Source organism: Microtus oregoni, unplaced genomic scaffold (assembly GCF_018167655.1).
Source record: "Microtus oregoni isolate MIOR12 unplaced genomic scaffold, Mior012 000022F_ref0000154, whole genome shotgun sequence".
Taxonomy (NCBI): Eukaryota; Metazoa; Chordata; class Mammalia; order Rodentia; family Cricetidae; genus Microtus; species Microtus oregoni.
This window is the reverse complement of record NW_024543081.1, coordinates 28,966,821-28,991,662: the sequence shown is the minus strand read 5'-3', so window position 1 is coordinate 28,991,662 and position 24,842 is coordinate 28,966,821. Positions and strand designations below refer to the sequence as shown.

The window sequence follows — 24,842 nt, the reverse complement described above, 5'->3', positions numbered from 1 at the left end:
CTTCAATCTCTTCTTTCTCCCTTCCTGGACCTTATCTCGGGCATTGAGTTTTCTTGTCTTATTTGATTTTGACATCTCTCACTTCCTTTTCCAATGACCAAATCCAGATACTAAAAACCCAGGTCTGACCATGCCTCTCTTCATCTTAAATGTAACCAGGAGCTCCCTGTCAGTTTCAGGATTATAACCACCCCTCTTGATATGGTATTTATAGCTCCCATCAGCATCAATCCATCCATGAATCCAATCTGATCACCTTTGACACCCCCACTCCACCCCCAGTGTCAGGTATGAGTCCTCAAAAACAGGTTTCACGTGTTCAGCTCTCCCTTTCTCTCTTTGACGTCTGGGGTTTGATCCTGTCATTTTGTGTTTATGCCTAAAACGTCTGTGTGCTCTGTTCTGAGTCTAACTTTACCTCTGTCCAGCTCTGTGGCTGTGAACGTACCTCTCCCCTCTGTGCCAGTTTTTGGTCAGTATTTAATCACTTTTCAGCCTCTCTGTGTCTTTAATGATCATCTTTTTTCCTTCTTCTTCTTTTAAAATAATTGTGTTTTTGAGATAGAGTCTTACTCTTTAGCCCAGGTTGACTTCTTCCTTCAGTTCAGGAATGCTTGGATTACAGGTTTGAACCACCACGTCTGGCCAAGGTAGTCTTATAGATAGCATAACTGGATCTTGTTCTTTTTTTTTTTTTTTAAAAAAACCATTCATCTACGCTTTATTTGATTAGACAATTTAATGTATTTCTATCTAACATCATCACTGATCGGCAGGACTTACTGTTGCAATTTTGCTGTTTTTTTCTGGATCCTTTGTGGTTCCATTGCTCCCTGTTTCTTGCACATTCTTCTTTGTAATTTTATAACTTGATCTATGTGTGTGGTTTGCTTTTAATCTCTCCCTCTCGGAGGATCTTGCCACTGTGGAATTTTTCTTTGTGTTTTCCATAAAGTTTACACAGAGCATCTTATCAGAAAGTCTGTTCTAAGCTCATGACAGCTTCAATTGCACACAGTAAAGCTGCTCTCTTTTCAAAGCACGTTTGGCGTTATTGGTGCTACGCTCTCTGCCATTGCATATCCACTGACAAATAATTAACGCTAGAGTTATGTCATATTTTGGTCTTGCAAATTGTATCCTTGAGTTGAAAGTGACTTTAGTACCACCAGTGCAGTATGTTTCTGAACTTGACCATTTCTGCACTTTTATTGCGAGTTCTGCATGTGTGTGTCTCTGTACCGTTAGTTAGTGTCCCTTGATTTCAACTTGAGGGGCTTCCTTTAGTGCTTCTTGTAAGACAAGCCTCGTGCTGAACAGCCCCCTCGTCTTTTCTCTGTCTGAGAAAGCTTTTCTGTGCCCTCCATCTCTGAGAGATAGCTTCCAGGCATTTGATTGGCAGTTATTCTTCCAGTGCTCTGAATCTATCATCCCACTCTCTTTTAATTTTCAGGATTTCTGCTGATAAATCTGCAGACGTTTCTGTGACAGTTCACCTGTATATGACAAGTTAGATTTCTCTTGTTGCTGTCAGACTTCTATGTCTTTGCTTCTGATCGTTTGATTATAACGTGTCTCAGTAAAGCTCTCTTCACAATAACCAGACTGGGATTCTTTGGGACTCAACTTGATGTTTATTTCCCTTTCCAGTTATGAAATGTTTTCTATGATTTTTTTTCTTTCTTTCAACAAGCTGTTATCAGCCTTTCTTCTCTTTCATCTGATGGTGTACTAGAAGGTTTTTGTACTCGATTCTTTTATTGTTTTGCTCCCAACTAATTTCAAATGACCTGTCTTTGAGCTCATTGGTTCCCTTTCAAGTCTGCTGTGGAAGTTACCTACTGAATTTTTAGTTAGGCCATTGTGAATTGGCATCAAAGTTTTTGTTTGGTTCTTTTTTTTTTCTTTTAATGGTTTTTGTCTTTGTTTACTTTTGCTCATGTGCTGTTTTCTGATGTCAAGTGTGTCTGTAAGGTTGTGTGGTTCACAGAACTTCTTCAAGACAGATGTTTTGGATTCTTCATCAGGCAGTTCATGGCTATCCATTTCCTTGAAATTTGTTTCTTCAGTGGTATCCCTGGCTCTTCATGATCCTTGTGTTGATGTGAGTCCATCTGAAGAAGTAAGCACGCTTATATTCTTTATAGATTAGCTTTAGCAAAGAAAGTCACCCACTGGTCAGCTCATTCACACGCGGAATTTGGCAGGCTGGTTGATAAAGTCTGTGGATAGGATTACTGCTGGAACCGTGAATATGACAGGATGCCCTGGTGTCTAGATCATTGTGTAGACAGGTTGGTGTCTTGGGTGTGTAGGGGCCATCCTGAAGCCTGGAATCATTTGGATAAGCCCAGAACTTAGGTCTCTGGATCAGTGGGTGGAGTCTAAGACCTGGGTCCCTGAGTGTAAGCTAAATCTTGAGTCGGTGAGTGTTCATTCTATGCTGAACTTCTCCAGGGGATTTTCATTAACTATACCCTAGGTCCTACATTTGTAGAACTTGACTCTGGAGTGGAGTTCATTAGGGTAGGCCTGGTGTTGGGGTCTGTGTCAAACACAGGGTTCTTTACTCTCTGTCTTTCACATGAAGGGGAACTCTTTCCAGGGTCATTAGGAGGAAGGCTGATATGGGATAATGTAGAGCTCTCTCTCACACCTTTGAAAACGTGTCATCTTACTTTTCTGTTCCTTTCAATATGCTGTAACCTTTCTCTTGATTCCTTAGCCTCTGTGGTTAAATGCTGTTCAAATTGGTCTTCCTATGATAAACAGGTGCTGAAATTCCTCATCTTCATCTTGATGGTGCCACTTCTGTCTTCACAGCCCGATTTACCAGGATACATTCATTTGTTTTTGTTTCATTCCTGTCTTCCTCCACTACATTTAAACCTTGGAAAGGATGAAGTCAATTTTAACTGCTACAGTCCTAGCAACAAAACACAACACATCAGCACTCTTTTCAGACTATGTGCTGGGCACTGTTGTAAATTCTTCATGTTCACCCAATTATTTTATCCTTGTAAGACCATAGCAGTAGAGTTACTACTGCAGCATTCATTTCACAGATGAACAAACATAGCAAGGGAAGTTAACTGTTGTGTCCCATTTTCCACTCTCGATGGGAAACTGTGAAAGCATGGTTTAGAACCTCAAGTTGGCTCCAGGGTGCTCGCTCTTAAGCCCTCTACTATGTTCTAGTGACTTCTCAGCAGCAGAGACTTTGCAAGTGGCTGATACATGAGTCAAAGGGACATCTCTTCTTTGCACTCGATCCAGAGTTTGGGGGCCTGGTAAAACGTAAGGAGCCAGCGTTTGGGGATCTAGCATATCTGACTTGAACTCTGGGCTCTGTAGCTGGTGACTGGAAGCAAACTAACTTCACTGAGCTTTGGCCAGCAGGGGAACAAATGCTCTCTATCCTGTGCAGGATGTTTGTGAGCTGAACTGATGGGCTACAGTAGGTGAGCAAAGAGTGCCAACTGCCTTTTAGGAGTTCTCATTTTTAAGTAGAATGATACTACATCCTTCACTGGTAAGAGTAGATGGAAGGGAGAGGACTTCCTGGGCTGGGCTGGAATGGGATGGTCTTCACTCAGGTTGACAAGGAGCAAGAATAGGGTCCAGTTGCTGTAGGACTCAGGGGCTTCCCTGATGTAAGCCCCAAGGCTTAAGTCAGAGTAGCCACTGACTCTTTTTTCTGCACCAAGTATGTAGAGATTTTGGTGATTCCCTGAACACAGCATTAAAGGTCTCTAGGTGTTTTTGCATCTATGACCATTCAGAGCACCCAGAACGGCTACTTTCTCCTACCCTTGGCTTTCCTGCCATGCAGGCTTTCTAAGGAAGTCCCGGATATGCTTTTTGATCCTTTCCAGGAAGTCCAACTAGGTGTTCTGCAATCCCATTTCTCAGTAGCGCTTGCTTCTGAGGACTACTTCCTTCCAGTCTTCGTTTCTTTCCACATCTGCTTTCCAGCGCTCAGGGACAGCTCTGCTTCTTTCCATCACTCTTCATTTTCTTCCTCAGCTTTTCCGTCCCTCAGTCCCTCATTCTGCCCTCCAGCTCTCCAAAAAACAGAGGTGCGGGCCTCTTAAAAAGCAGGCGACCTTAGCAGCAGATTCAGTCCCCCGAGATGGGGAAAAAGGACATTTGGCCTTGTGACAGCCGCGGCGCTGACTCAGCCTGGGCGCTGGACTTGCTGTTCAGTCATCCCTGGAAAGCCACAGAACCGTCTTGGCCCCAGGCCTGTAAAAGAGAATGTGGCCTCACTGAAAGCTACAGCTCAAGCTGGCCGCCTTTCCACTGGTTTTCTCCCTCCTGGAGTATCGCTCCTTTGCTTCTGAGAACATTCGCAGTCCAGAGCGATCCACCAGATACAGTAGCGTGTAGTGTCCTACATATTGAACTCATTAGCGGGGGTCAGTTCTCAACCTTCATCCTAAAGCTACCTACTTGCTTCTCTATTAGTTTCTTTCTTTCTTTTTTTTTTTGTCACTTGGGTGAAAATGCTCCAGCAAAAGGAATTTCCTAGAGAGGGTTTATTTCAGATCACAGTCTAGGGCCCCAGTCCTTCAAAGGAGGGAAGTCACAGCAATGAGAGCTTAAGGCAGCTGGTTACGTTGCATCTGCAGTGAAGAAATAGAGTGGAGATGGCCTCATTTAGCTTGTGGTGTCTCCTTTTTATCTGGTCCAGGATTCTAACCCACTATAACCCACCCTTACAGCGCCACCCACAATGGATGGATCTCCCCACCTGAGTCTAATCAAGATAACTCCCTGTAGGTATGTATGCCCAGAGGCCTATTTTCTTGGTGATTCTGGGTCTCCCGAAGTTGACAGTTAAGACGGACCCCATCAGAACTTCTGGTCCTCGCTCCCTTGTGTATGATTTGTGTGACATTCTAAGTGATTCTGTTCTGGCTTGTTTATCTATAATGTGGGATACTGATTGCTGGTTGCCTTTGGTAACTTGAACTGCTCATTACAATTCTGCAACCCTCCCTTACAAAACTCCACATTCACGCCTTTGCCGTGATGGCATAGCATAGTTTGGATAGGATGCAGGGCTTGGCCTTGTGACTTCTTGTGCCCTATGGGAAGTTCTTGGTCTTATCACCCAAGTGGAGGACGGAATGTGCGGAAACTTTCTCTTGTAACTTTCACGGTCGTGGCAACAATGTGCCTTTGGGGATGGGAGTGTGATATAGATGCAGAACAATGTTTCCACAAGCCCTGCTTACATCAGCCAACACCTAGCAAACCAGCTGATGGGAGACTGAAGAATAAGCGCTTGTTATCATATGCCCTTGAACTTCTTATTCCCCTGTTCCCACCCCCCTAGTGCTGGGTACGGCTATGCTCAGTGTACCACTCTGTGTACCACTATGCCCAGTTATTTGGCTCTGGGGACAAAGTTTAGGGCTCTGTGCATTGTAAGGAAGCTTTCTTTCTTTCTTTCTTTCTTTCTTTCTTTCTTTCAAAGCCCTTCTGATGGTAACTGGGGCCACCAAAACAATCTAGAATCAGCTCTTTATTTTAAACAAATCAACAAGGCTAATTCAATTTGCAGCTTCAGTTCCCTTCTGCCGTGTAACCTGATTGTCACAGGTTTGAGGGGTTAGAGCTTGGGCATCTGTGTCATGTGACCCTCATCGACTACAACCCACATTAGGCACACACTACTAGATTTCTATTGGTCCTTACTGGTATTATAAGCCCTAGTGTTTTACCTGTGACATAGAGGTAAAGTGTCCTCTGATGTTGCCACCACTTCCTCTTTTAGAAAGGTTTGTTGTACTGGGAATATTGCTCTGGGAAACAGGTGCTGTTCCTTGCTGCTGGACAGCAAACAGTGGGTTTATGAGACAGAACAAAGTAGTGAAAGACTCTTAGGCGCCTTTGATAAGAGCTGAGACTCTTTTGGTTGATGATAATTGTCCTGAGTAATTGTGATGGGTGTCCTGCTGTTCCTGTTCTCGCTTGGTAGGTAGAACACAAGGACTGTTTGAGGCACCTCAGAGGGGTCACACAGGACAAGGCTAGGACAGCCAGCTTCTGTCTCCCAGGCCAATCTGACTCTGTCCTTGTAGCCACAGGACTCTCTGATCTTCCCACACACAATGGATTGCAGGGAAAAAGAAACTTCCTGACCTGACTGATACCTACTTGAAAAAAATAGCTAGCTTGCATGGGCCAAGGAAACCAAATCCGGCAAGCATGATAACCTTTCGCGGGGCTGAGTTCTGCTGAGTAGCTAGCGGGAGTGGGCTTGCAGAAGACATTGAGATTGGGGCAAGGATGTGAATTCCAGGGTGCTATGCTAGCCACTCATGAGTGAAGAAAGGCTTTAAATTTCTTCTTGTTAGCCTTTTAGAAAGAAGTTCAGAGCTAGATACTCAAGTCTTCCCATCTGGTGTACGCAGAAGGATGCAGTTTCTGGTACATCGTCACAGGTTACCCATATTCAGCAACTAGTGGTAACACCCTTCACATTTCTCCAGTGTCTGTGCAGCCCTTGAAGATGAATGAAACCTCAGTGCTGTGGTAAACTGGTTATTCTCTTAGCTGCCAGAGACAGGGTGACGTTTAAGTGAGATGGGATGCACAAAGGGTATGTTACATGACTCAGCTCACAGTGAGTACTCACCAGTTAGAGGGCATGGCATTGACTGCGAGCCAGGTCATATAAGCTTCCATGAGCTGCCAGTCACAAACTAGACCATGCCCATCACCTGATTTGCACACTAGGGTTACACGTGTGCACCACCTCACAAGGCTTACATATTTAAATTGTGGGGCAAAAAAAAAAAAAGGATAGTGTTTTGTATGCCTTTAATCCCAACACTCGGGAGGTAGAGGAAGGTGGATCTATTTGAGTTTGAGGCCAACCTGGCCTACAGAATGAGTTCCTGGAAAGAAAAGGCTACAGAAAAAAAATATAATGTATGTATTATACACACATATGCAAATATATACATATATGTAAATTACATGAATTGGAAATGGAAGGTTCAGTATCTATAAATAGCGAGCTATTGGAATGCAACATGGCCTTTTTAAAGTCTGCTGGCTGCTGTATGACACAAATGACAGAATAGGGTGCCCCAAATACTCTCAGCCCTTTTTATAATAAATCTGCACATATGAACTTATCCGCTCCTGTACCATGTAGATGCTAACACATTCTCTGGAACACAGACGAGTGGGGCTTAGACAGGACAGAATACTAACTAAAATCAATCCAATGAAAAGGATAGCCCTTGGATATATTCCCAGGGCTGGCTTTTAGATCCTTGGATTGTAGGTCAGGACGTTGTTCTTTTGAGGTAAGGCAGAAAGAGATGAAGTCCTCCATTAGTATGAGGGGAATCCAGCTTTAGACCTCTTCCCTTCTAGGGCTACAGATATAGCACAAGGTGGTAGAACCTTTGCCTAACATACTGAAGCCGTTGGAGCCCCAGTACCAAATAAACCAGACACAAACCAAAAAGTCCCAGCATTCTGAGATGGATGTAGGAGGACCAGAAGTTCAAGGTCATCCTGAGCTATGTGAGAACCTATCTCAAAACAGAGAAAAATAACATCACCACCAACAACTCAAAATTGTCTGTACCACAGAGTTCTTGACCTTTTTTTCTGATGGACTCTTCCCACCCCCACATTCTACTAGTATATTCTGCTAAACACAATGCCACACCCAAGCTTGACCTTACACACACACACACACACACACACACACACACACACACACCAGCTTGTCCTTATAAAGGACTCTGAGCACAGAAGACAAGGGGACAGAGCTAGCTGAGTTCTGGATTTTAGACTCCAGAGAGAGGGAAGAGCCTCTGGGAAAGGCAACAGATCCCAGGCCTTCTCATGGGAAAGAGACCTTACTGGAGCCAGCTCTGTCTCCTGGGGATATGGAGTTCTTAGGCCATAATATCAAGCAATTGTCTCATTAAATCTCCTCTGCAGGGACACTGCTATGGCTTTCCACCTATTAGGGCTGTCTTCACATGGGTGGATTCTAAGCATGTTCTTTTAGAACAGCTTTATTTAGACAGACGTCACATAACATGGAATTTACCAATCCTAGAGCGTATTCTTTTCCTCAAAAAGAAAGTCTGGGTCCTTTAGCTCCCAAGTTCCCGTACCTCTGTCCATCCCAGTCACCAGAACTCATTAGGGCACTTTCTGTTGCTGTGATTGGCTCGCTGGAGCCCCTTTCTGTAAATGGAATCCTACCCTTGTAGGACTGGCCTTTTCCACTTAGTATAGCTTTTCAAGGCTTGTTCACGTTGTTCACCTTGATCTCATGCTTTTTATATAATGGCAGAAGATTCCCTTTGATGACTTTATCTCATTTTATTCTGTCATTTGTCAATCAACTTTGAGCTATTTCCTTTTTCTAGAATAGATTACTCTGGAGGTTCAGATGCACGTTTTCTCATGCACCTACATTCATCACAGTATATACATACCTAGGAGTGCAATTGCTAGGCCACAGGGTATGTCTCTGTGGCTTTTTTAAGGACCTGTCATCCTTTCTCAGAATGCCCTTGATATTTTACTGTCCTTCTCAACCTGCCTGCTCTCATTCCTTATTTCTGCTCAGCTTAAACATAAAACATGCACCAAATTTTGGTTTTGTTCTTTTTTTTTTTTCAAAACAGGGTTTCTCTGTAGCTTTGGAACTAGCTCTCGTAGACTAGGCTGGCCTCAAACTCACAGAGATCCACCTGCCTCTGCCTCCCAAGTGCTGGGATTAAAGGCATGCGCTGCTACCACCTGGTGAAACATGCTTCTATTTTGTATGAATTTTAAACTCATGCCAAATTAATAAATGTAACTAGAAATAGGTGTGTGTAATGTTGTCTCTTCGGGTGGGGGCAATATCAACTAGGAGAAAAAAACTGCCTTATGGGTAGAGAATGTTCTATCTTGTGCTTTGATGCATTTGGGTAATTTCGTATTTTATCAAACATATTTTTTTTATAAACTAAAAAATATGATAAAAATGTACATGCATTTAATCATCTTGAGACACAACTGGCTATTTATCTACCTACCTTCCCATAGACATAGGGCCTGCATCTTGCAGTGAAGGCCAAGTGTAAATAGGCTCCTAATTGACATGATTAACTGTGTCTCAATGGAAGCCTTACTAATGCAAGTGGGGAGCAAACAAGGCTGTTTTCTACTCTCTGAACCTGGCTGAGGTCATGGGGTAGCTGGAGGGCTACTTTGCAGTGGGGATGGGACCTTCCTTGAGTCCAACTGCATTTCCTTTGAACAAAGTTTAGAAAGACTTTTCATCTTTTTCTATTATTGGGTATAAAACGCATCCTTCATCTTCACTCAGAAGAGCAGGAAAGCCAATTCCATTCTGCCTGTGTGTTTTCCAAGGCCCAACTGTGTACTGAAGAGAGGGAAAGCTTCCACAGAGCACAATAACTCTAAATGTCTGCATGGCAGAGAAATAGAAACAAACATAAGTGGGAGCTCTCATAAAATATGCAGAAATATAAAAATGGACATAAATCCACAGATTAGGACCAAGCAAGCACTACTAGTTAGCCACATCTTAAAAATTGGTATGCAATTTTTGATAGAATTATATTAACTGCGTCATCTTATTTTTAGGCTAGAAAAAAAATTCATTTGACTAGCAGAAAGTATCAATATATTCAGTACCATATTTTGCTGGAAGGAAGTACCAAACATTTTTTTTTTTGTACCTTTATTCTTCTCCGATAGTTGATATCTTTTTCCCTGGAGATCACGTCTGTACAGCTTATGAATTCACTTATTAAGAAATTATTTGGATTGTTCTCTTTGATTGAGGGTCCAGTTTAATTAACCCCCCCTTCTCTTTAGAGTAGACTTATTCTCACCTGTCTGTGCTCTGTCCTTGGAGCTGGTATACTTTAGGACCCCTCCCTATGTGGCATTGAACATGAGGAGGTCAGTCTTGGGGTTTGATTTCCTAGGATCTGAGCAAATGATAGGTCTTCTGTCTTGGTTTCCTCATTAGAAGAATGGGACCTAAAACACCTTCTCCAATGGACTTACCTTTGAGATATGTGTGGGAACACCTTAGACCCATCTGTCAGTTCATTTTTCTTTTCCAACTAACCTTGAGTTCACTGTCTGCCTACCTTGGAAAACAGTGCTTAGCAAGTAGTACAGGATATATGATCCTGGTCACTGACATCTCTAACCTCTACAGAGACTTAGAAGGATATGCTCATGATGAGTGTGTGTGTACGTGTGTGCATGCGCACACATACATACACAATGCTGCCTGTGTGAATGTTTATTTGTATCCTGTACCAGGTACAAAAAACACTTGTTTTTAGGCACATATTTAATAGGAATGAATTGGTCTCTTAGAAGTAGAAAATAGACTGGTGTTTTCCAGGGGTGGGCTTCTTGGAAGAGTGAGAGATCTTTGAGGTATTGACAAAAAAGATAACAACACTTCAGCCCAATAGGAGGAATATGTTTTGGAGTTTTATGGGTTATGGTGGCTATAATTCTTAGTGTCTCATAGTCTTGAACAGTGCTTAGAAAAGGGATACTATATTCTTTCCACAAACATGAGAGCCCTATGAGGTGACAGGTATGTTAACTAGCTGGATTTCATCATTCATAATGAATGTATGTAGGTGCTGAATGCTTGTTCATTTCCCAACTGCTCAGACCCAAATGATCATGCAGAAACTGTATTAATTACAACACTGTTCTGTTTATTAGCTCAGGCTTCTTGTTAAGTAACTCTTACATCTTAAATTAATCCATTCGTATTAATTGTGTCTTGCCACTAGGCTGTGGCTTACTGGTGCTTGCATGTTACTCCTTTGGCAGCTACATGGCATCTCTCTAACCCCACCTACTCTCTCTCTATATCTCTTCCAGACTGGCTATATACTGCCCTACTATATGCTGAAGGAGCTTCTTTATTAGCCCATGGTAATAAAAACATATTCACAGCATACAGAAGGGACTCCTACATCAAATGTACCCTGTAGCATCATGTCATTCAAGATACAAACTATTTTACTCGTCAGATTCATTAAAAGATTTCAAAAGCCTCTGTCCTGTGCATGAATTATGATTGCTCTTGGGACCAGTGATATGGTTCACTTGACAGTCTATCTGTTCATGGTTGGAGCCCCAGCACTGCATAAAACCAAGCATGGTGGCACCTGCCTGTAATATAACACTTGGGAAGCAGAGGCAGGGCTTTCATAGTCCTTGGTCTGTATAGCAAACTCAAGGCCTGCTATGGCTACATGAGACTCAGTCTCAGACAAAACTAGCTGCTGGAGCTAGTAAGTGTCCATCCTTGATCAAGGGTCAGGCTAGTCGTGGCAAACATCTAGGCGGTATCCGTTTGTCATTTCCTCCCTCAGTTCAGGTTCCTGGCAGCAGGGCTCAGTCTTTAAGCATTGCCCAGTGCTGTGTTGGAAATTCTCCTTGCCAATCAGGATCTTGAACTTGACCTCAGGTGGAAGTGAACATTGTTTTCTGAGGATGGAGGAGGGGCTCAACAGAACATGAGTCACAGTTTTGCAATGATGTTTACCGTTTCAGAGTATGAGCCCAGTCATACTTACATAGAAGCTACACGCTGCTTGTTTTCGGCCTCCAATTTATTGGGCACCTCTATACTGAACCATCCTCCTAAACTGCCTCCCTTGGTCCCTTTGGTACTTTTGATGGCAGTAGGTTTCCTCCTTCAATTTGCCAGTGATAATTCCAGAAAGCTTGCTGGTACACAGATACCTGAGCCTACAGTAGACTTGCCAACTCCATGTAGTTGATGACAGTCAACACATTTTTCAACCACTTTGGTAGAGCCGTTTCACCATTTAGGTACTATAAACAGCCTGAAATCAATCTGTATTTAAGGCCCTCACATACAAGTTTGAAAAAGCAAACTGAAAGATGGAGATCGTTGTATATATTTACAGACCTTCAGATCGATTTATCCAGGGATGCTAGATAGGTTGAGTTGAGCTACACATCTTACTGCAGTAAGACATAGCACTTCTGACTAATGCAGCCTGCAAGGTAAGGTCGCACTTGCTGCCCAGGTCAAAGGATGGAGCTGTGGTGAGCGGGCTGCTTCCCGCCACCCAGCTCCCACACCGGCTAGCTTTACCCGAAATAATTACACGGAAACTGTATTCTTTTAAATACTACTTGGCCATTAGCTCTATCCTCTTACTGGCTAGCTCTCACATCTAGATTAACCCATTTCTAATCATCTGTGTACCACCACGAGGTGGTAGCTTACAGTAAGATCTTAACCTGCGTCTGTGTCGGGTTGGAGGATCATGGCGACTGCCTGACTAGGCTTCTTTCTCCCAGCACTCTGTTCTGTCTACTTTGCCTCCCTAATTTTCTGTCCTATTAAAGGGCCAAAGCAGTCTCTTTATTTAACCAATGAAATCAACACAAAACAGAAGACTCTACCACATCATGGAGCCTGCTTAGATCCCTGAGAGGGCAAGACTTCTAAGGTCCCATCTGGGCTTTGGTGATGGCAGCAGTGCCCACAGGTGACACCTGACTTTTCTGCTCCTTATGACTCCTTCCCTGATTTAGCTTTTGAAAAATGTTCTTTAGGTGTTGTGGGGGTGTCCTTGGGTGTTGAGGTTTAAGGGTTCCTGGATCTCTGCTAAAGCCAGTCTCTCCGCACAGCTTTTTGCAGTGTTCACTTTTCTGTTTCCCAGGTTAGAGTTCTCTGCCTGGCTTTCTGAGTCTTCATTCTCCACCCCTTCTTCCAGGGCTCCATTATTTTCTTTCTATTATAGCAGCAAGAAATGCTCGCTCTGGACACATAGAATTAGACCTCTCTCACATCAGGCACTCAACACTCCTGGCTGCTACCACTCACTCTGCAACCTACGGCTATCCTTGGAATATAGCTTTCAGAGGACTCTCCCACAAAGCCCCCAATGTGATCCTGATCTCCTGTGTCTGGACTGTACAGGGCCCACACTGTTATACTTTTGATAGTCTTATTTTTGTTGTGTTATCCTTTATTCTTCCATGGGTACCTAATTTTCTTCCTGTTAAAGTCTTGACTCCTTAACTGGATTATACACTCCAGGAATGACTTGCATTTTGCAGTCTCTTACTATGGTATTTTTAGCATTGACAGGCACTTAAGAAGCAAGTTGTCAAGGCAGGCGGGGGTGGCGTACACCTTTAATCCCAGCACTAGGGAGGCAGAGACAGGTGGATTTCTGAGAGTTCAAGGCCAGCCTGGTCTCCAAGAGCCAGTTCCAGAACAGGCTCCAAAGCTGAAGAGAAAGCCTGTTTCAGGGAAAAAGAAAGAAGAGAGGGAGGGAGGGAGGGAGGGAGGGAGGGAAAGAGAAACAATTTTTCAGGGTTGGTTAGCTTGATGGTGTGTTGATTAGGGAGTAGAAAAGGAAACCGGAAGCAGTCATCTAAGGGTCACATGTTCATCTCTTTCTGTCCAGCCCTCTCTGCCTTCCACCTTCCAAGCCAGGCCTCCTTACTCCATGACTAGCCCAGTTCAAATGTGATTTGGTACATATGTATAATACATGATGATTAAATCAGGGCAGTTGACCTTTCCAACCAAACTTCACTTGAGAAAAACCATTTATAAGTCCATGTGGACCACAGAGAATTACAGTCTGGTGTCCTCATTGTTCAGATGACTGGAATCACCTCTGAGATAATGACTGTGGGTGTATCTTTCAAAAGAATTTTATTCTTGTTGTTAATTCAATGTGTTAGCAATTAGATGCATGTATACAATGCATTCTACTTACCTCTCCCTCCACCTTCTCTTCTCCCCACCCCTGTGAACTCTCCTCCTCCCTCCTGACAGGTACTTTTCTTAAGTTCATGGGGTTTTTTGTTGTTGTTGTTGCTGTCATCGTTTCTTTTATGGCACCCCGAGTTTAATCTGGGACATCTGAGTGACCATAGGGATGGAACTCCACAGTGTGCCGCCTATGATACCAATAGGTGTTCGTTTGATGATTGTCCCCTCTCCGTGAGAATCCATCAGTCATCAGTAGTAGTTCAGCAGGGAGGGGTGGACCTCATAAGACATCTGACAGTAGCTGTTGACAGATCCCGTCTTGCACAGGCTCAGGGCAGGCAACCTCAGCTGCTGTGAGATCCTGGTTATAACGACTATGTCACACCCAGAAAATGGTATTTTATGATCCTCCTTTCATCTCTTAATGTTCTCAACACCTTGCAGCCTTACCACATGAGGGACCAAGCTTGTAACCAACGAACCATTTCAATCCATAATAATCCAGTTTGGGTGCTCTGGGTACCCTTGATTCATAGGAGACACCTACCTTGTCCTGCCATTGGCCCTAGCTTGCTTTCTTCCCCTGTCCTCTTCTATTTCCTGCTAGTAGATGCTAGGCAGACCCAGTCTGGTTTTCTGATGAACACCCTGCACCCGAGCTGGGGACTGTGGGAGAGTCTCCCTGGTGTGAACCCTGCAATGATGTGAATGAGTCATAACTCACAGGCCCATTTAGTTTCATGATTGTTGTCATATTCTTTTCCAAAATGACTGTACTTACTTACACTTCTATCAGCCATGCTCGCTGGTTTCTGTTTCCCCATGGCCTCCGCAGCACCTGGTATGATAAGATGTGTGTACTTGCTGCAGTGATCGCATTAGGGCACTGGACTGGCCCCTGTGTTAGATGCTTTGCTTTCCATAGAAAAATCTCTAGTAAGAAGAAATACCAGGTAGGCAGACTATCTTCTATTAGAGAAGACAAATCTTTCCAGAAATTCTGTATAGACTCCCCCTAAGTCTGTGTTATTGTATAGCTTGGGACAGGTGTCCTCCTAGCTAGTCCTCATCAGAGATGACAGGATTGCTGTGGCTGCTTGAAGCCCCAGTTGACGACTCTTGATGACTCTTCTGATTGACCAGTACTTCTTTTGAGCGCACGCCTGTCTGCTCTAAACTTACACAGAACTGGGTTCCTTTAAAATAGGAGAGCAGGGACTGACTGGCTACTCAGCAACCAACAGTCTACATCAGGTTTTCGTTTTGACCAATTCCGGAAGTGCACACTGCCTGTTGTGTGCAAGTAGTCTCCCCTGAATCTGTACGATTAACCATTTCCAGAGCTCAGAAGTGGTGCGTTAACCAGTACATCCCATTTCCCCGAGGAATAGATCTGTCCAGCTCATCTTAGAAACCTAGTGCTCTTTAGAAATGTTTCCTGCCCGGCAGATGTCAGACCTGTTCCCGCTCCAGCTGTTTAAGCTGGGGTTTCTGCACGCTCCCAACGAAAGGGGGTAACAGAGAGTTTCAAGGGCAGAGCACCCCAACTCTGGCCCTATGCCATAACAGGTGGAGAGGAACAGCTGTCAGGGGCCAGAATCTCTGTAGGTCGCTGCTTCCTCCTTCTCATCTACTACATGGATGCTTTAGTAATCCTTGCGGTTTTCCTTCTGACCAAAGGAGGAAAACACTAATTTTTGAATGAAACCCAATTGTTAAGAATTTGTTGACTACTTGCCCTCTATGAGGCAGCTTAGAGGGAGAATGTTTCCTTCCTGTGATCTCATAGAAGTCACCAGACAATTCTCCAAGAGCCCATCTGTGTCGTGGCACCCGCTTCCAAGCTGGGTTCTGGGTAGAGTGTTTGCTCAACACACACAAGGCCCTGGATTCAATGCCCAGTGCCCAAGTGAAAAAGAACTTTCTTCCTGGCATTTATTAGCAAGGTGCTTTTAAGCACGTAACATCCCTGAGATATCCCTCGGCATTATTTGTGCTCCGTAGATAAGTGGTATGTTTCAAATGAGTTGCTAATATAAAAGACTTTGCATGTACTCAAATATTAGATACTTTTTATAATATTAATTTAAAAAATAATGGAGAAACTAGGAGGCTCAGAGGCATCAGCTTATGAAGCTTAACAGATAGCTCTGATAAGCAGAGCCACAGCTAAAGCCCAGAGTATCTGATCCAGAGCAGAGCTTTTAAGCATCCTACTGACTCTGGGCATTAGGGGTTAGAGTGTTCCTAGAAACAATATTCTGCCTTCCTTTGCATTCCCACTCAGCCACACTTTTTACACAGAAGAATCTCTGCCACTGACTACAAAGACAGTGCAATGCTTCCAAGACCTGGTCAATATCCGGTGTTCACCTGAATCAGAGCCACACACCTAGGTGGTGACTCAAACCAGACACAGGAGTACCTATTAAACATCTCCTGTGCCAAACTGAACTCTGAAGAAGAGGCCACAAGGCAACAAGGATGCTGCTGGTTCACGGACCCATTCTGAGTGTGGAGGAAGGCCCTGGTCCCCCTGATCAACCTTTCTCACACAGCTTATATTACCTGACACTGTCTAGAGCACCAAGTGATTGTATACACGATTCAGCATCCTGAGCATTCTGGGATATGTGATGATAACAATGACCCTGTCTTATTTTTCAGATGAGAAGCTTCTACTTAGAAACACCAAGTAACTCAGCTGATAAACAGCAAACGACAGAAGTCTTCAGGCTGGAGGGAATTCTGTGAGACACTTGAGCCCTCCAGCGCTGGTAGGTAAGTTTGCACCTCCCAGAATGCAATGTGCTGGGAATGACTAAGGTATTGGATGGCCAGTGTCATTTCCTCTGGCCTCCTAATCTTATATTCTAGTTTGGTTTTCAAGATAGGGTTTCTTTTCTTTTCTGCATTCCTTCTCAGCCCTGGTTTTCCTGGAACCCCTTTGTAGACCAGGCTCGCCTTGAACTCACAGAAGTTCACCTGCCTCTGCCACCCAGTGCTGGGATTAAAGGCATGTGCCACCACACCCTGTTCCTTAATTCCTTTTTAATATTTGTTTTGCTTTTTGTAGGAGATTGATGGACTTACACAGAAGATAGATCCAGCCGTGCCGTTGGCCCTATGAGAAGGAGACACTCTTTCCAGAAGACATAGAACATTCCTGAACCTGGAAAGATGCCTGGAAACTGGGAGAAGACAGAAAAGAGCACTTGCCCCTCCTACCTGGGCATCTCCCACCATACTCAATACTTTTCACCGGGTCACTGCTGAGCTGTCCTCGTTTAGTCTTGGTTTGATGGAATATTAGTCTGAAATTTTTACTTTCAATTAAACTTACTTGTTGAACCACCTCTATCTTCAAAGGATTCTATTAGGATGGCTAATTATAGCTATTGCTACAAGGCATTATTTGCACTCAATTTCAGCTCTTAGGCAATTTGGTTTAAGTGTTTTATATTTTCACTCTTCGGAGTTATGTGTAACCATCATCCTCCTACACCACAGGCTTCAAATGAGCTATTTTTGGAAACCCAGATCAAAACAGCAATTTTGATGGTGACCATATCTGGTCTAACTTTAAGTGCTAGTCAAAACAGTCAAAGACACAATGCTATACAGAGCAAGAAAGACACCCCCTGTTTATGAGGTCAAGTGTTTGGAAAGTTCAAGCTGTCCTTTATATTACGGTATTGGTCTGAGTACTATCTAAAGCCAAAGGCAATGTAAATTCCTCCTAAATTGCAGAGATTTCTTCTTCTGCTAACTGTTGGCCATAATTAATGTGTTTCAAGATGGCAGCCATGGAAGAGTTTAGCAGGGACCCTGCATTTCCCGTGAAGTGGAAATTATTTTCTATTTATGGTTATTTATGTGTACGTGAGTGTGTGTATGTTGTATGTAGGTGGTTATAAGTATTTGTATGTTATAGCACAGCTTTCTGGAGTTGGTTTGTTTCTTCCTCTGTGAGTTCTCTAATGCAGCTCAGGCCATTAGGTGTTCACGGCAAGCACTGACCCTGTAAGCCATCTTTGGGCCGAAAGCACTCTCTTTGTGTTCATAACGCTGCCCTCATTTCTTCTTGTGCCCGCAGACATGTAGCCTAATTCTTGTTTGCTAACCTGCTCTCCCTCCCCAAAAGTTCAGTTCTCAGCTTGTGAACCAGGACCATGCTCTCTCCTGTCACATGCCTGCCTCATAATAAGTACTTGCATGATGAACTGACGGATGGGTGAATGAATCCTAAAAGTACAACTTTTATTTTGTTTTTGAGAAAGTCAATATTTTATTATGTAAACATTAAATGATTACATTCATCTTTAAAAACAAACAAGCAGAAAACAACCCCCTAGAACTTTTCCAAGAAGGCTGAGAATCTTCTAATGTGTCTTTGCTATTCTTTACTTCTTTACTTATCTCTGCAGAGGGAATAATTTGTCATCATTTTGGAGCACTTTTTTTTTTTTAAAAAAAACTAGTCTTTTTTTAAACAATCTTATTTTTATTTTACCTACCAATTCCAGTTCTCTTCCTCTCCCCTCCTCCTGCTCCCCCCCCTTTCTTCTACACCCCCCCCCTTCCACTCCACAGAGAGGGTGAGACCTCCTAGGGGGAGTCAACAAAGTCTGTCACATCACGTGAGGCAGGATCAAGCCCCCTCCCACCCCCAGACAATGGGCTCTAAAAGGACTGTTCTAAATACTGACTCCACTGCCCATGGTGCCAGAAACTGCCCAAGCCACACACATTCAGATGGCCTAGTTTGGTCCTATGCAGTTTTTCTAGCTGTCAGTTTGGAGACAGTGAGCTCCCAGTAACTTGAATCAGCTGTTTCTGTGGGTTTCCACATCATGGTGTGTACCCCTTTATTGGAGCACATTTTTTTATAAAGTGTTATCATGCTAAGTAGATATACCACCTTTGATTTGAACCAAATGAATTTGTGTGTTTTCATATATGCATGCAGATATGTGCAATGTAAAAATTAAAAAAAAAAGAATGACTTGTCTTAAATCTAGGACATTGTGTCCCCAGTGAAGGAGTGACCTAAGATAATTTCCTCTCCCTGGACCTTATATTCTTTTCAGCACAGTGGGTTCAGAGGGCCTTTTGAAAGTATTAGGCAAAATGATAGAACTTCCATAGTACCACTGGGATTCAGATGCAGATTATACCAATAGCTGTCCTCCACTATGCATTGGGATGGGAGAAGGCCCCCAGCCCAGTGCTTAGCTGACACAGCACCACAAATCATCCCCACTAAGCCCAAAACTATTGGCTCTAGATTTTACTCTTCTTTCTAAATACTGTGTTATCATTTACAAAGATTTTTTTTGTTTGATCAAATATTACATGTTGCATCCTGACGGCTCTCATCTGCACCATATCCTATATGCCTCCCACTCTCGCCAACCTCCTTCCTTCCTGCAACTCCTTTCTCAAATCCCTGTGTTTTCCTTTATTTCGTGACCCACTCTGTCTAACCAGGTCTGCTTGTGTGGCCACAAGGTTCCAACTATCCACTGGAGCCTAGTGGACCCACCTGTGGGTACATGACTGAACAATGTCTGGCCTTCTGGAATCTACCAGTATCCAGTAGTTCAGCAGGGTAGGATATGGTCCTTTGAGTCTCTCACCCATCTTTGAGTGACTGATGCGAGGCCCAGTTTGTAAGAGACAGGGTAGGCAACCACAGCTGCTGTGCAGTCAGGATTGCAATGGCTGTGTCATGTCCAAATGATCACATTTACGGCCCTTTTTCTTATCATCTAGCTCTTATATTCTTTCTACTCCATCTTCTGTGACATTCCCTGAGCTATAACTCTCCTGCACACTCAACCATCACATATGGTCATCACCCTCTGAACCCAAGAATCTCTGTATTTTCCACAGCTCATTGCAAAGAGAAGCTTCTTTGATTAATACCTAGCATAACATTTGTTTATTATACAAATACAGATAAATATTTAGAAAGTAGCTGGATTCCATATCACTTACATTAAGCATCTGTGGTCAGGGTCTCTATAGCCTAAGACCCAATTCAAAGATTTTTGACCTAGTTTATGCTATCAGATATGGACCTTCTATGAAGCAGGTCTCAAATCCAGTAAGGTTGGTTACCACCCAAACATTCATGCCACTATTTCCCAAGTGGGAGTATCTTAACTGGCAGACTGATATTGCAGTTTATAGGGTTCACTGATGGGTGTAGAAGGTCCTCCTGTATTTGTGTTGCTTTCATTGGTTTAAAGAAACTGCCTTGGCCTTTTGATAGGAAAGAGCTTAGGTAGGCATGGAAAAAAGAACTGAATTCTGGGAGGAAGAAGGCAGTGTGGCAGATGCCATGAAGCTCCTGCCTGAGACTGATGCTGGTTAGAATCTTTCCTGGTAAGCCACGACCTCAATACAGATTGGTAGAAATGGGTTAAATCAAGATGTGAGAGTTAGCCAATAATAGGCTGCCAGGCAGTGTTTAAATGAGTACAGTTTCTGTGTGATTATTTTGGGTGTAAGCTAGCTGGGCCGGACGGAACAAAGGGACCCCCCTCATACAACAACCGATGGGTGGAAGAGTTGATAGATTTCCCCCAAGTGGCTTGCATGCCACCTTTCAGCACTGTGAAAGCCATCCAGCAGATGGCTTCTGTGGTAGAGTGTTTGCTCAACACGCACAAGGCCCTGGATTCAATGCCCAGTGCCCAAGTGAAAAAGAACCTTCTTCCTGGCATTAATTAGCAAGGTGCTTTTAAGCACGTAACTTCCCTGAGATATCCCTCGGCATTATTTGTGCTCCGTAGATAAGTGGTATGTTTCAAATGAGTTGCTAATATAAAAGACTCTGTTTATCTTTGTCTCATAACTGAGGTGTGTGGTTTCTTTCAGCAATGCTCTTATTGACTAGTTCTGGTGAGCAACCAACAGCAATGGCATGAGCTTTCTTAGGAATATACAGTGACAGATCTCACATACGGCTTTGGGCTTTTCGTTTGACAACTCATTGCTTTTAGAAGCAGCATTACGTAGCCATGTATGATATAGGCCTTCCAACCTTTTTAAACCATATTTTTAATCAACTTACAAAGTGGCAGGTTTCCATATGGTCTTTGCTTCAATCAATTCTCAACTCCCCTGCCCTTTCCCTTCTGTGCCCCAACCCTATCTCTGCTTGAACCTTTCTGTCTTCTCTATTCCCCACTTCTACTTTAATATCAGCTAGGCTTTCCTTGTAAGCATTGCATCTCAGATGGAAAGGGATCCTGGCAGTCGGGAGCCAAGGAATACCATAATGTCACCATCCCTAGCAGAAAGTGGTACAGTTCTGCTCCGCTCTACTCTACCCTGGCTGCGGAGTAGAAAGTGTTGTTGTTACTTCTCTGCTTTACTCCATTTCAGCAGGGGAAAGAAGGTCTCACCCAAACCTCATTTATTGGGAGGGACAGATCCAGGAGGCTGGCTGTCTCTGCCATAGTGGAAAGGGGGCTACAGCAAACTGAGTAGGCGTAGGGCTTCTTAGGGGCAGAGTTTTTCCAGGGTGGAGATTTTAAGGGTGGGAATTGGTCGGATTTCAATCCCTGAGCTTAGATAGACTCAGAGATGGATTTCCTACTCATAGATTGGTTGGTTTTTGTGCTGAGTTGGTCAGGGACAGAGAATGTTCTTTTGGCTCTGGTTTTAGGGCCAAGGTGTGTTTCTTTGACTGACCCTTTTACTCTACACTGCTAGTCTCCCTCCCTTAAGTCATTCTTCACCCTGATGGCCCCTTCTAGTTTCCTGACTTTTGTATTAACTTCCATTTAAACACACAAATGTAAAGATTCAAGGACAGGACCCATATACGACAGAGAACATGTACCTGGTGTGGTGAAGGAGACAATAACTAATAAAATACAAGAGGCTGAAAACCACACCCACTGGGAATATTTCACCTGGTGTTTCAAGTCTTCCCTCACCTGCTGATAGGTCATCTCATGAGTCTATGAAAAGACTTGAGAAACCAGCAAAGTACAGGAGGTCTTGTTTCACAAAGGAGTCTTCAGGTCTTCTAGGCCCTTATGACACATGCCAGACCTTTCAGGGAGCCGCAAGAATGGCTCAGAGGGGGGTTTTAAACCACTGTGATTCATGGGTAGGCTTTGCTCGCTGAGACCTGAGCCATGGGGTATTCCCCATTGATGAAGCTCAGGACCACAGGGGTCACTGGCTTCATATGCCTGAGGTGGGTTTGCCTTGCCATATGGCAGGGAAACTCTGGCCCTTAGTCTGTACATGATGTGGTTGCGCGAGAGGTCATAATTAATAGGTGTGAAAGGTGCTAGCAGCTGTACCCCAACAGTATCTGAGGGTGCTGTGTGCCTCCACTCCTGAATGCTTTGCTTACATGTTCCATGGGTTGAGCAGAGTTTTATAAGAATAAGCCCAGACTCCACCATACATTTCTTTTTTTGGAGATGCTAAGAACATGCAGCTACACCTCTTCCACTCTTTGCTTCCTACCAGCTGGGTCTTTTGGTGACATGGCGCTATGCAATAGACATTCGACCCATTCCTTTCCCTATTTATGGAAAAGGCATAATTTTTCTGGGTGTGATAGTGCACACGTGTCATTCCAGTTCTTAGAAAACTGAGGCAGGAAGATCAAGAATTCCAGACAAGCCTGGGTTGTAGTGCAAAACCCCATCTCAGAACAACAAAAACATAATTGTAGAGGCTGTGAACTCCAAGTGAATATCTAGACGACACACTCATACAATGGGCGTAAAGAGAATGGAGAAGATTTTATTGGCAAAGTGTACCTGGCCAACTGATGATATGAATCAGTAAGTAAGTCATGGGGATCGTGCTGTGGTTAATAGCTGACTTTCTTGATTGCATGTGTTAGAATCTCTTGTAGATCAATGCAGATCAATCCAAGTTGCCTCCTCCCTCCCCATATTTTGTGTTCCTGGCCCTTCCACCACATATATTCATAACTAGTAAACTTTCAAGAGTATGTCAACCTACCTTACGATTCCTAGATCCTTGAGGAAAAGCATAATGTGGGGAAGACTCGGACACAAATCCCTTGGCCTCTTATATTCAGCTTATGGAAACTCCCTTCTTCCGGGGGCTTCTCTGAGGAGCCAGGCTGGGGGTACGCACACTCCCCAGAGAACTGATTGAGTTCTGATTATACCAGCTGTTCCATTACCCTTCTGTGATTGGCACACCTCTCCTTCATCAGAAATGCACCAACTGAGAAGACTTCGGGTTCAGGATAAGTGGCACTGGGAGGTCTTAAAGACAGAGATATAATTTTCTCCCATGTATTTCCCTACTGCAGTTCCCCAGAAAGGAATTAGGAAGTAGAGGTTTGTAGGTTGAGTAAGCCAGTAAGGACATTATTAACCTTTCCCGCTCACGCAATTAATATCCATTTCCTATTGATCTTAGCACGCTGGAAGCACATCTGGTGATGTTGCTGTGTCCCCAGCAAACATCTGAGCTTCAGGTGTGTTCACTTTGGTTTCACATAAGCAGTCCTCTGCCGTCTAGCTTCCGGCTGTGACTAATTTCCCCCCAGTATTTTAAACTTAGAGAAGTATGAAGAACATTGACTCCCTACCCTCATCACTTAAAACTGGGTGTGAGCCATTCCCCCAATCCATCAGCACCTGAAGCAGGTGGGCAAGCTGGTCCTGGGGTTGTAAGAGTGGGACCACTGCCCCTGTCCCTCACCGGCTGCAGCACTTAGCAGAGCAGGCCCTGCACTTCATCTGGGCAGCACAATAGAATCGTTCCTGTTGAGGTGTGGGTGAGCCATCCCCAAAGTTGTGAGCTTAGGAGAGCTGTTCCCATTACTCGCCTGTCATGTGGCAGCGTGGGTGGGGAAGAGAGGCCCACCCAGTCAATGCCTGAGGCAGGTGGTAGACCTAGTCCCTGAGGTCATAAGAAGGAGAGCTGTCTCTGACCCTCATCAACTACCGTACTTGGGAGAGTGGCCAGGGCAACACAGCAGAGCTGGCCCTCAAGGTGTAGGGGTGGGAGAACCTACCCTGAGGACATGAAAGCCTGAGAAACAGCCCTGCCCCTTGCTCATTACTGCAATGGATGAGCTAGCCAGGGCAATGCTGGAGAGCTCACCCTGGTGGTGAAGACAGAGGAGAGCTGATGGGCTGACCAATCCTACAACTATATGCCCAGACTCAGAACCAGGGCTATATGTTGGTCCATCCCAACAGCCACCCAATCTGTGGTCTGCTGGAGCCAGGTGGGGTATGGTATTAGTCCTGTGGACCCTGGGCTGCAGAATCTCCATGACTCACGGTCACACTGGGATGTCCATAAAGAATCCCAATGAGGACCCAGTGTCAGTGATATAGCAGAGACTAGGGCCGCAAGCCAGACCAGTGATTGTTTGCAATGGATGCCTGCGTGGAAAAGTAGGGATGAAGGGGTTTGTTGTGTGACTCACTGTGTCACACTGCAGTTCCCATGACAAGACTGATTTTTCTTTTCTTCCTCTCTTAAGTTTTATTTTATTTTATTTTGGAGGGGAGGTTTTAAGGGCAAAGGGCAGATATGAAGGGACAGGAAAATGAATTGGATAGAAAAATATAAGAGCAATTGTTCTATATAACTCTGTCATTCTGCAGCCCTCCACACCCACAGGGTTGTCACTTTAAGGTGCCTTCCATTTTTCCCACCCATGATTTTCTGCCGGTGACACCTGGGCTGTTTCATAACTTTTCAATTAAATGTTGACATTTCCTTTTCTCTAAATCATTATTAACAAACAAAAAAAAAGATAACTTCCTAACTTTTTCCTTCCGGTAAGTAAAGTTTTCCTTCTAGCATGTTCTGTCTCCAGAAACAATGACAGAAGTAGAACCACTGTATTAAAGGATATGGATGCTGTCAAGCTGTGTGTGTATTTGTGTTTAGATTAATAGACGCTTTTCCTGGGTAGGTATGGCTTTGTCAGGAAATCCACTGAGTTCCCTGGTTCCCTTTTCCCTCACACTACCTTATTACTAATATCTTGCACTGCTGTGCT

General features: G+C 43.9%; 1 long non-coding RNA gene across 3 annotated transcripts in view; it reads left to right on the top strand.

The window, feature by feature from the left end:
• The window catches only part of LOC121461026, a 206,495-nt gene extending 188,244 nt beyond the window's left edge, over window positions 1-18,251 (top strand). For all 3 annotated transcript variants that reach the window (XR_005976144.1, XR_005976145.1, XR_005976143.1), the window contains 2 exons: window positions 16,475-16,588; window positions 16,884-18,251. This is a non-coding gene — a long non-coding RNA (uncharacterized LOC121461026). The remainder of the gene's footprint in view (window positions 1-16,474; window positions 16,589-16,883) is intronic.
• The last annotated feature ends 6,591 nt before the right edge of the window (window positions 18,252-24,842 follow it).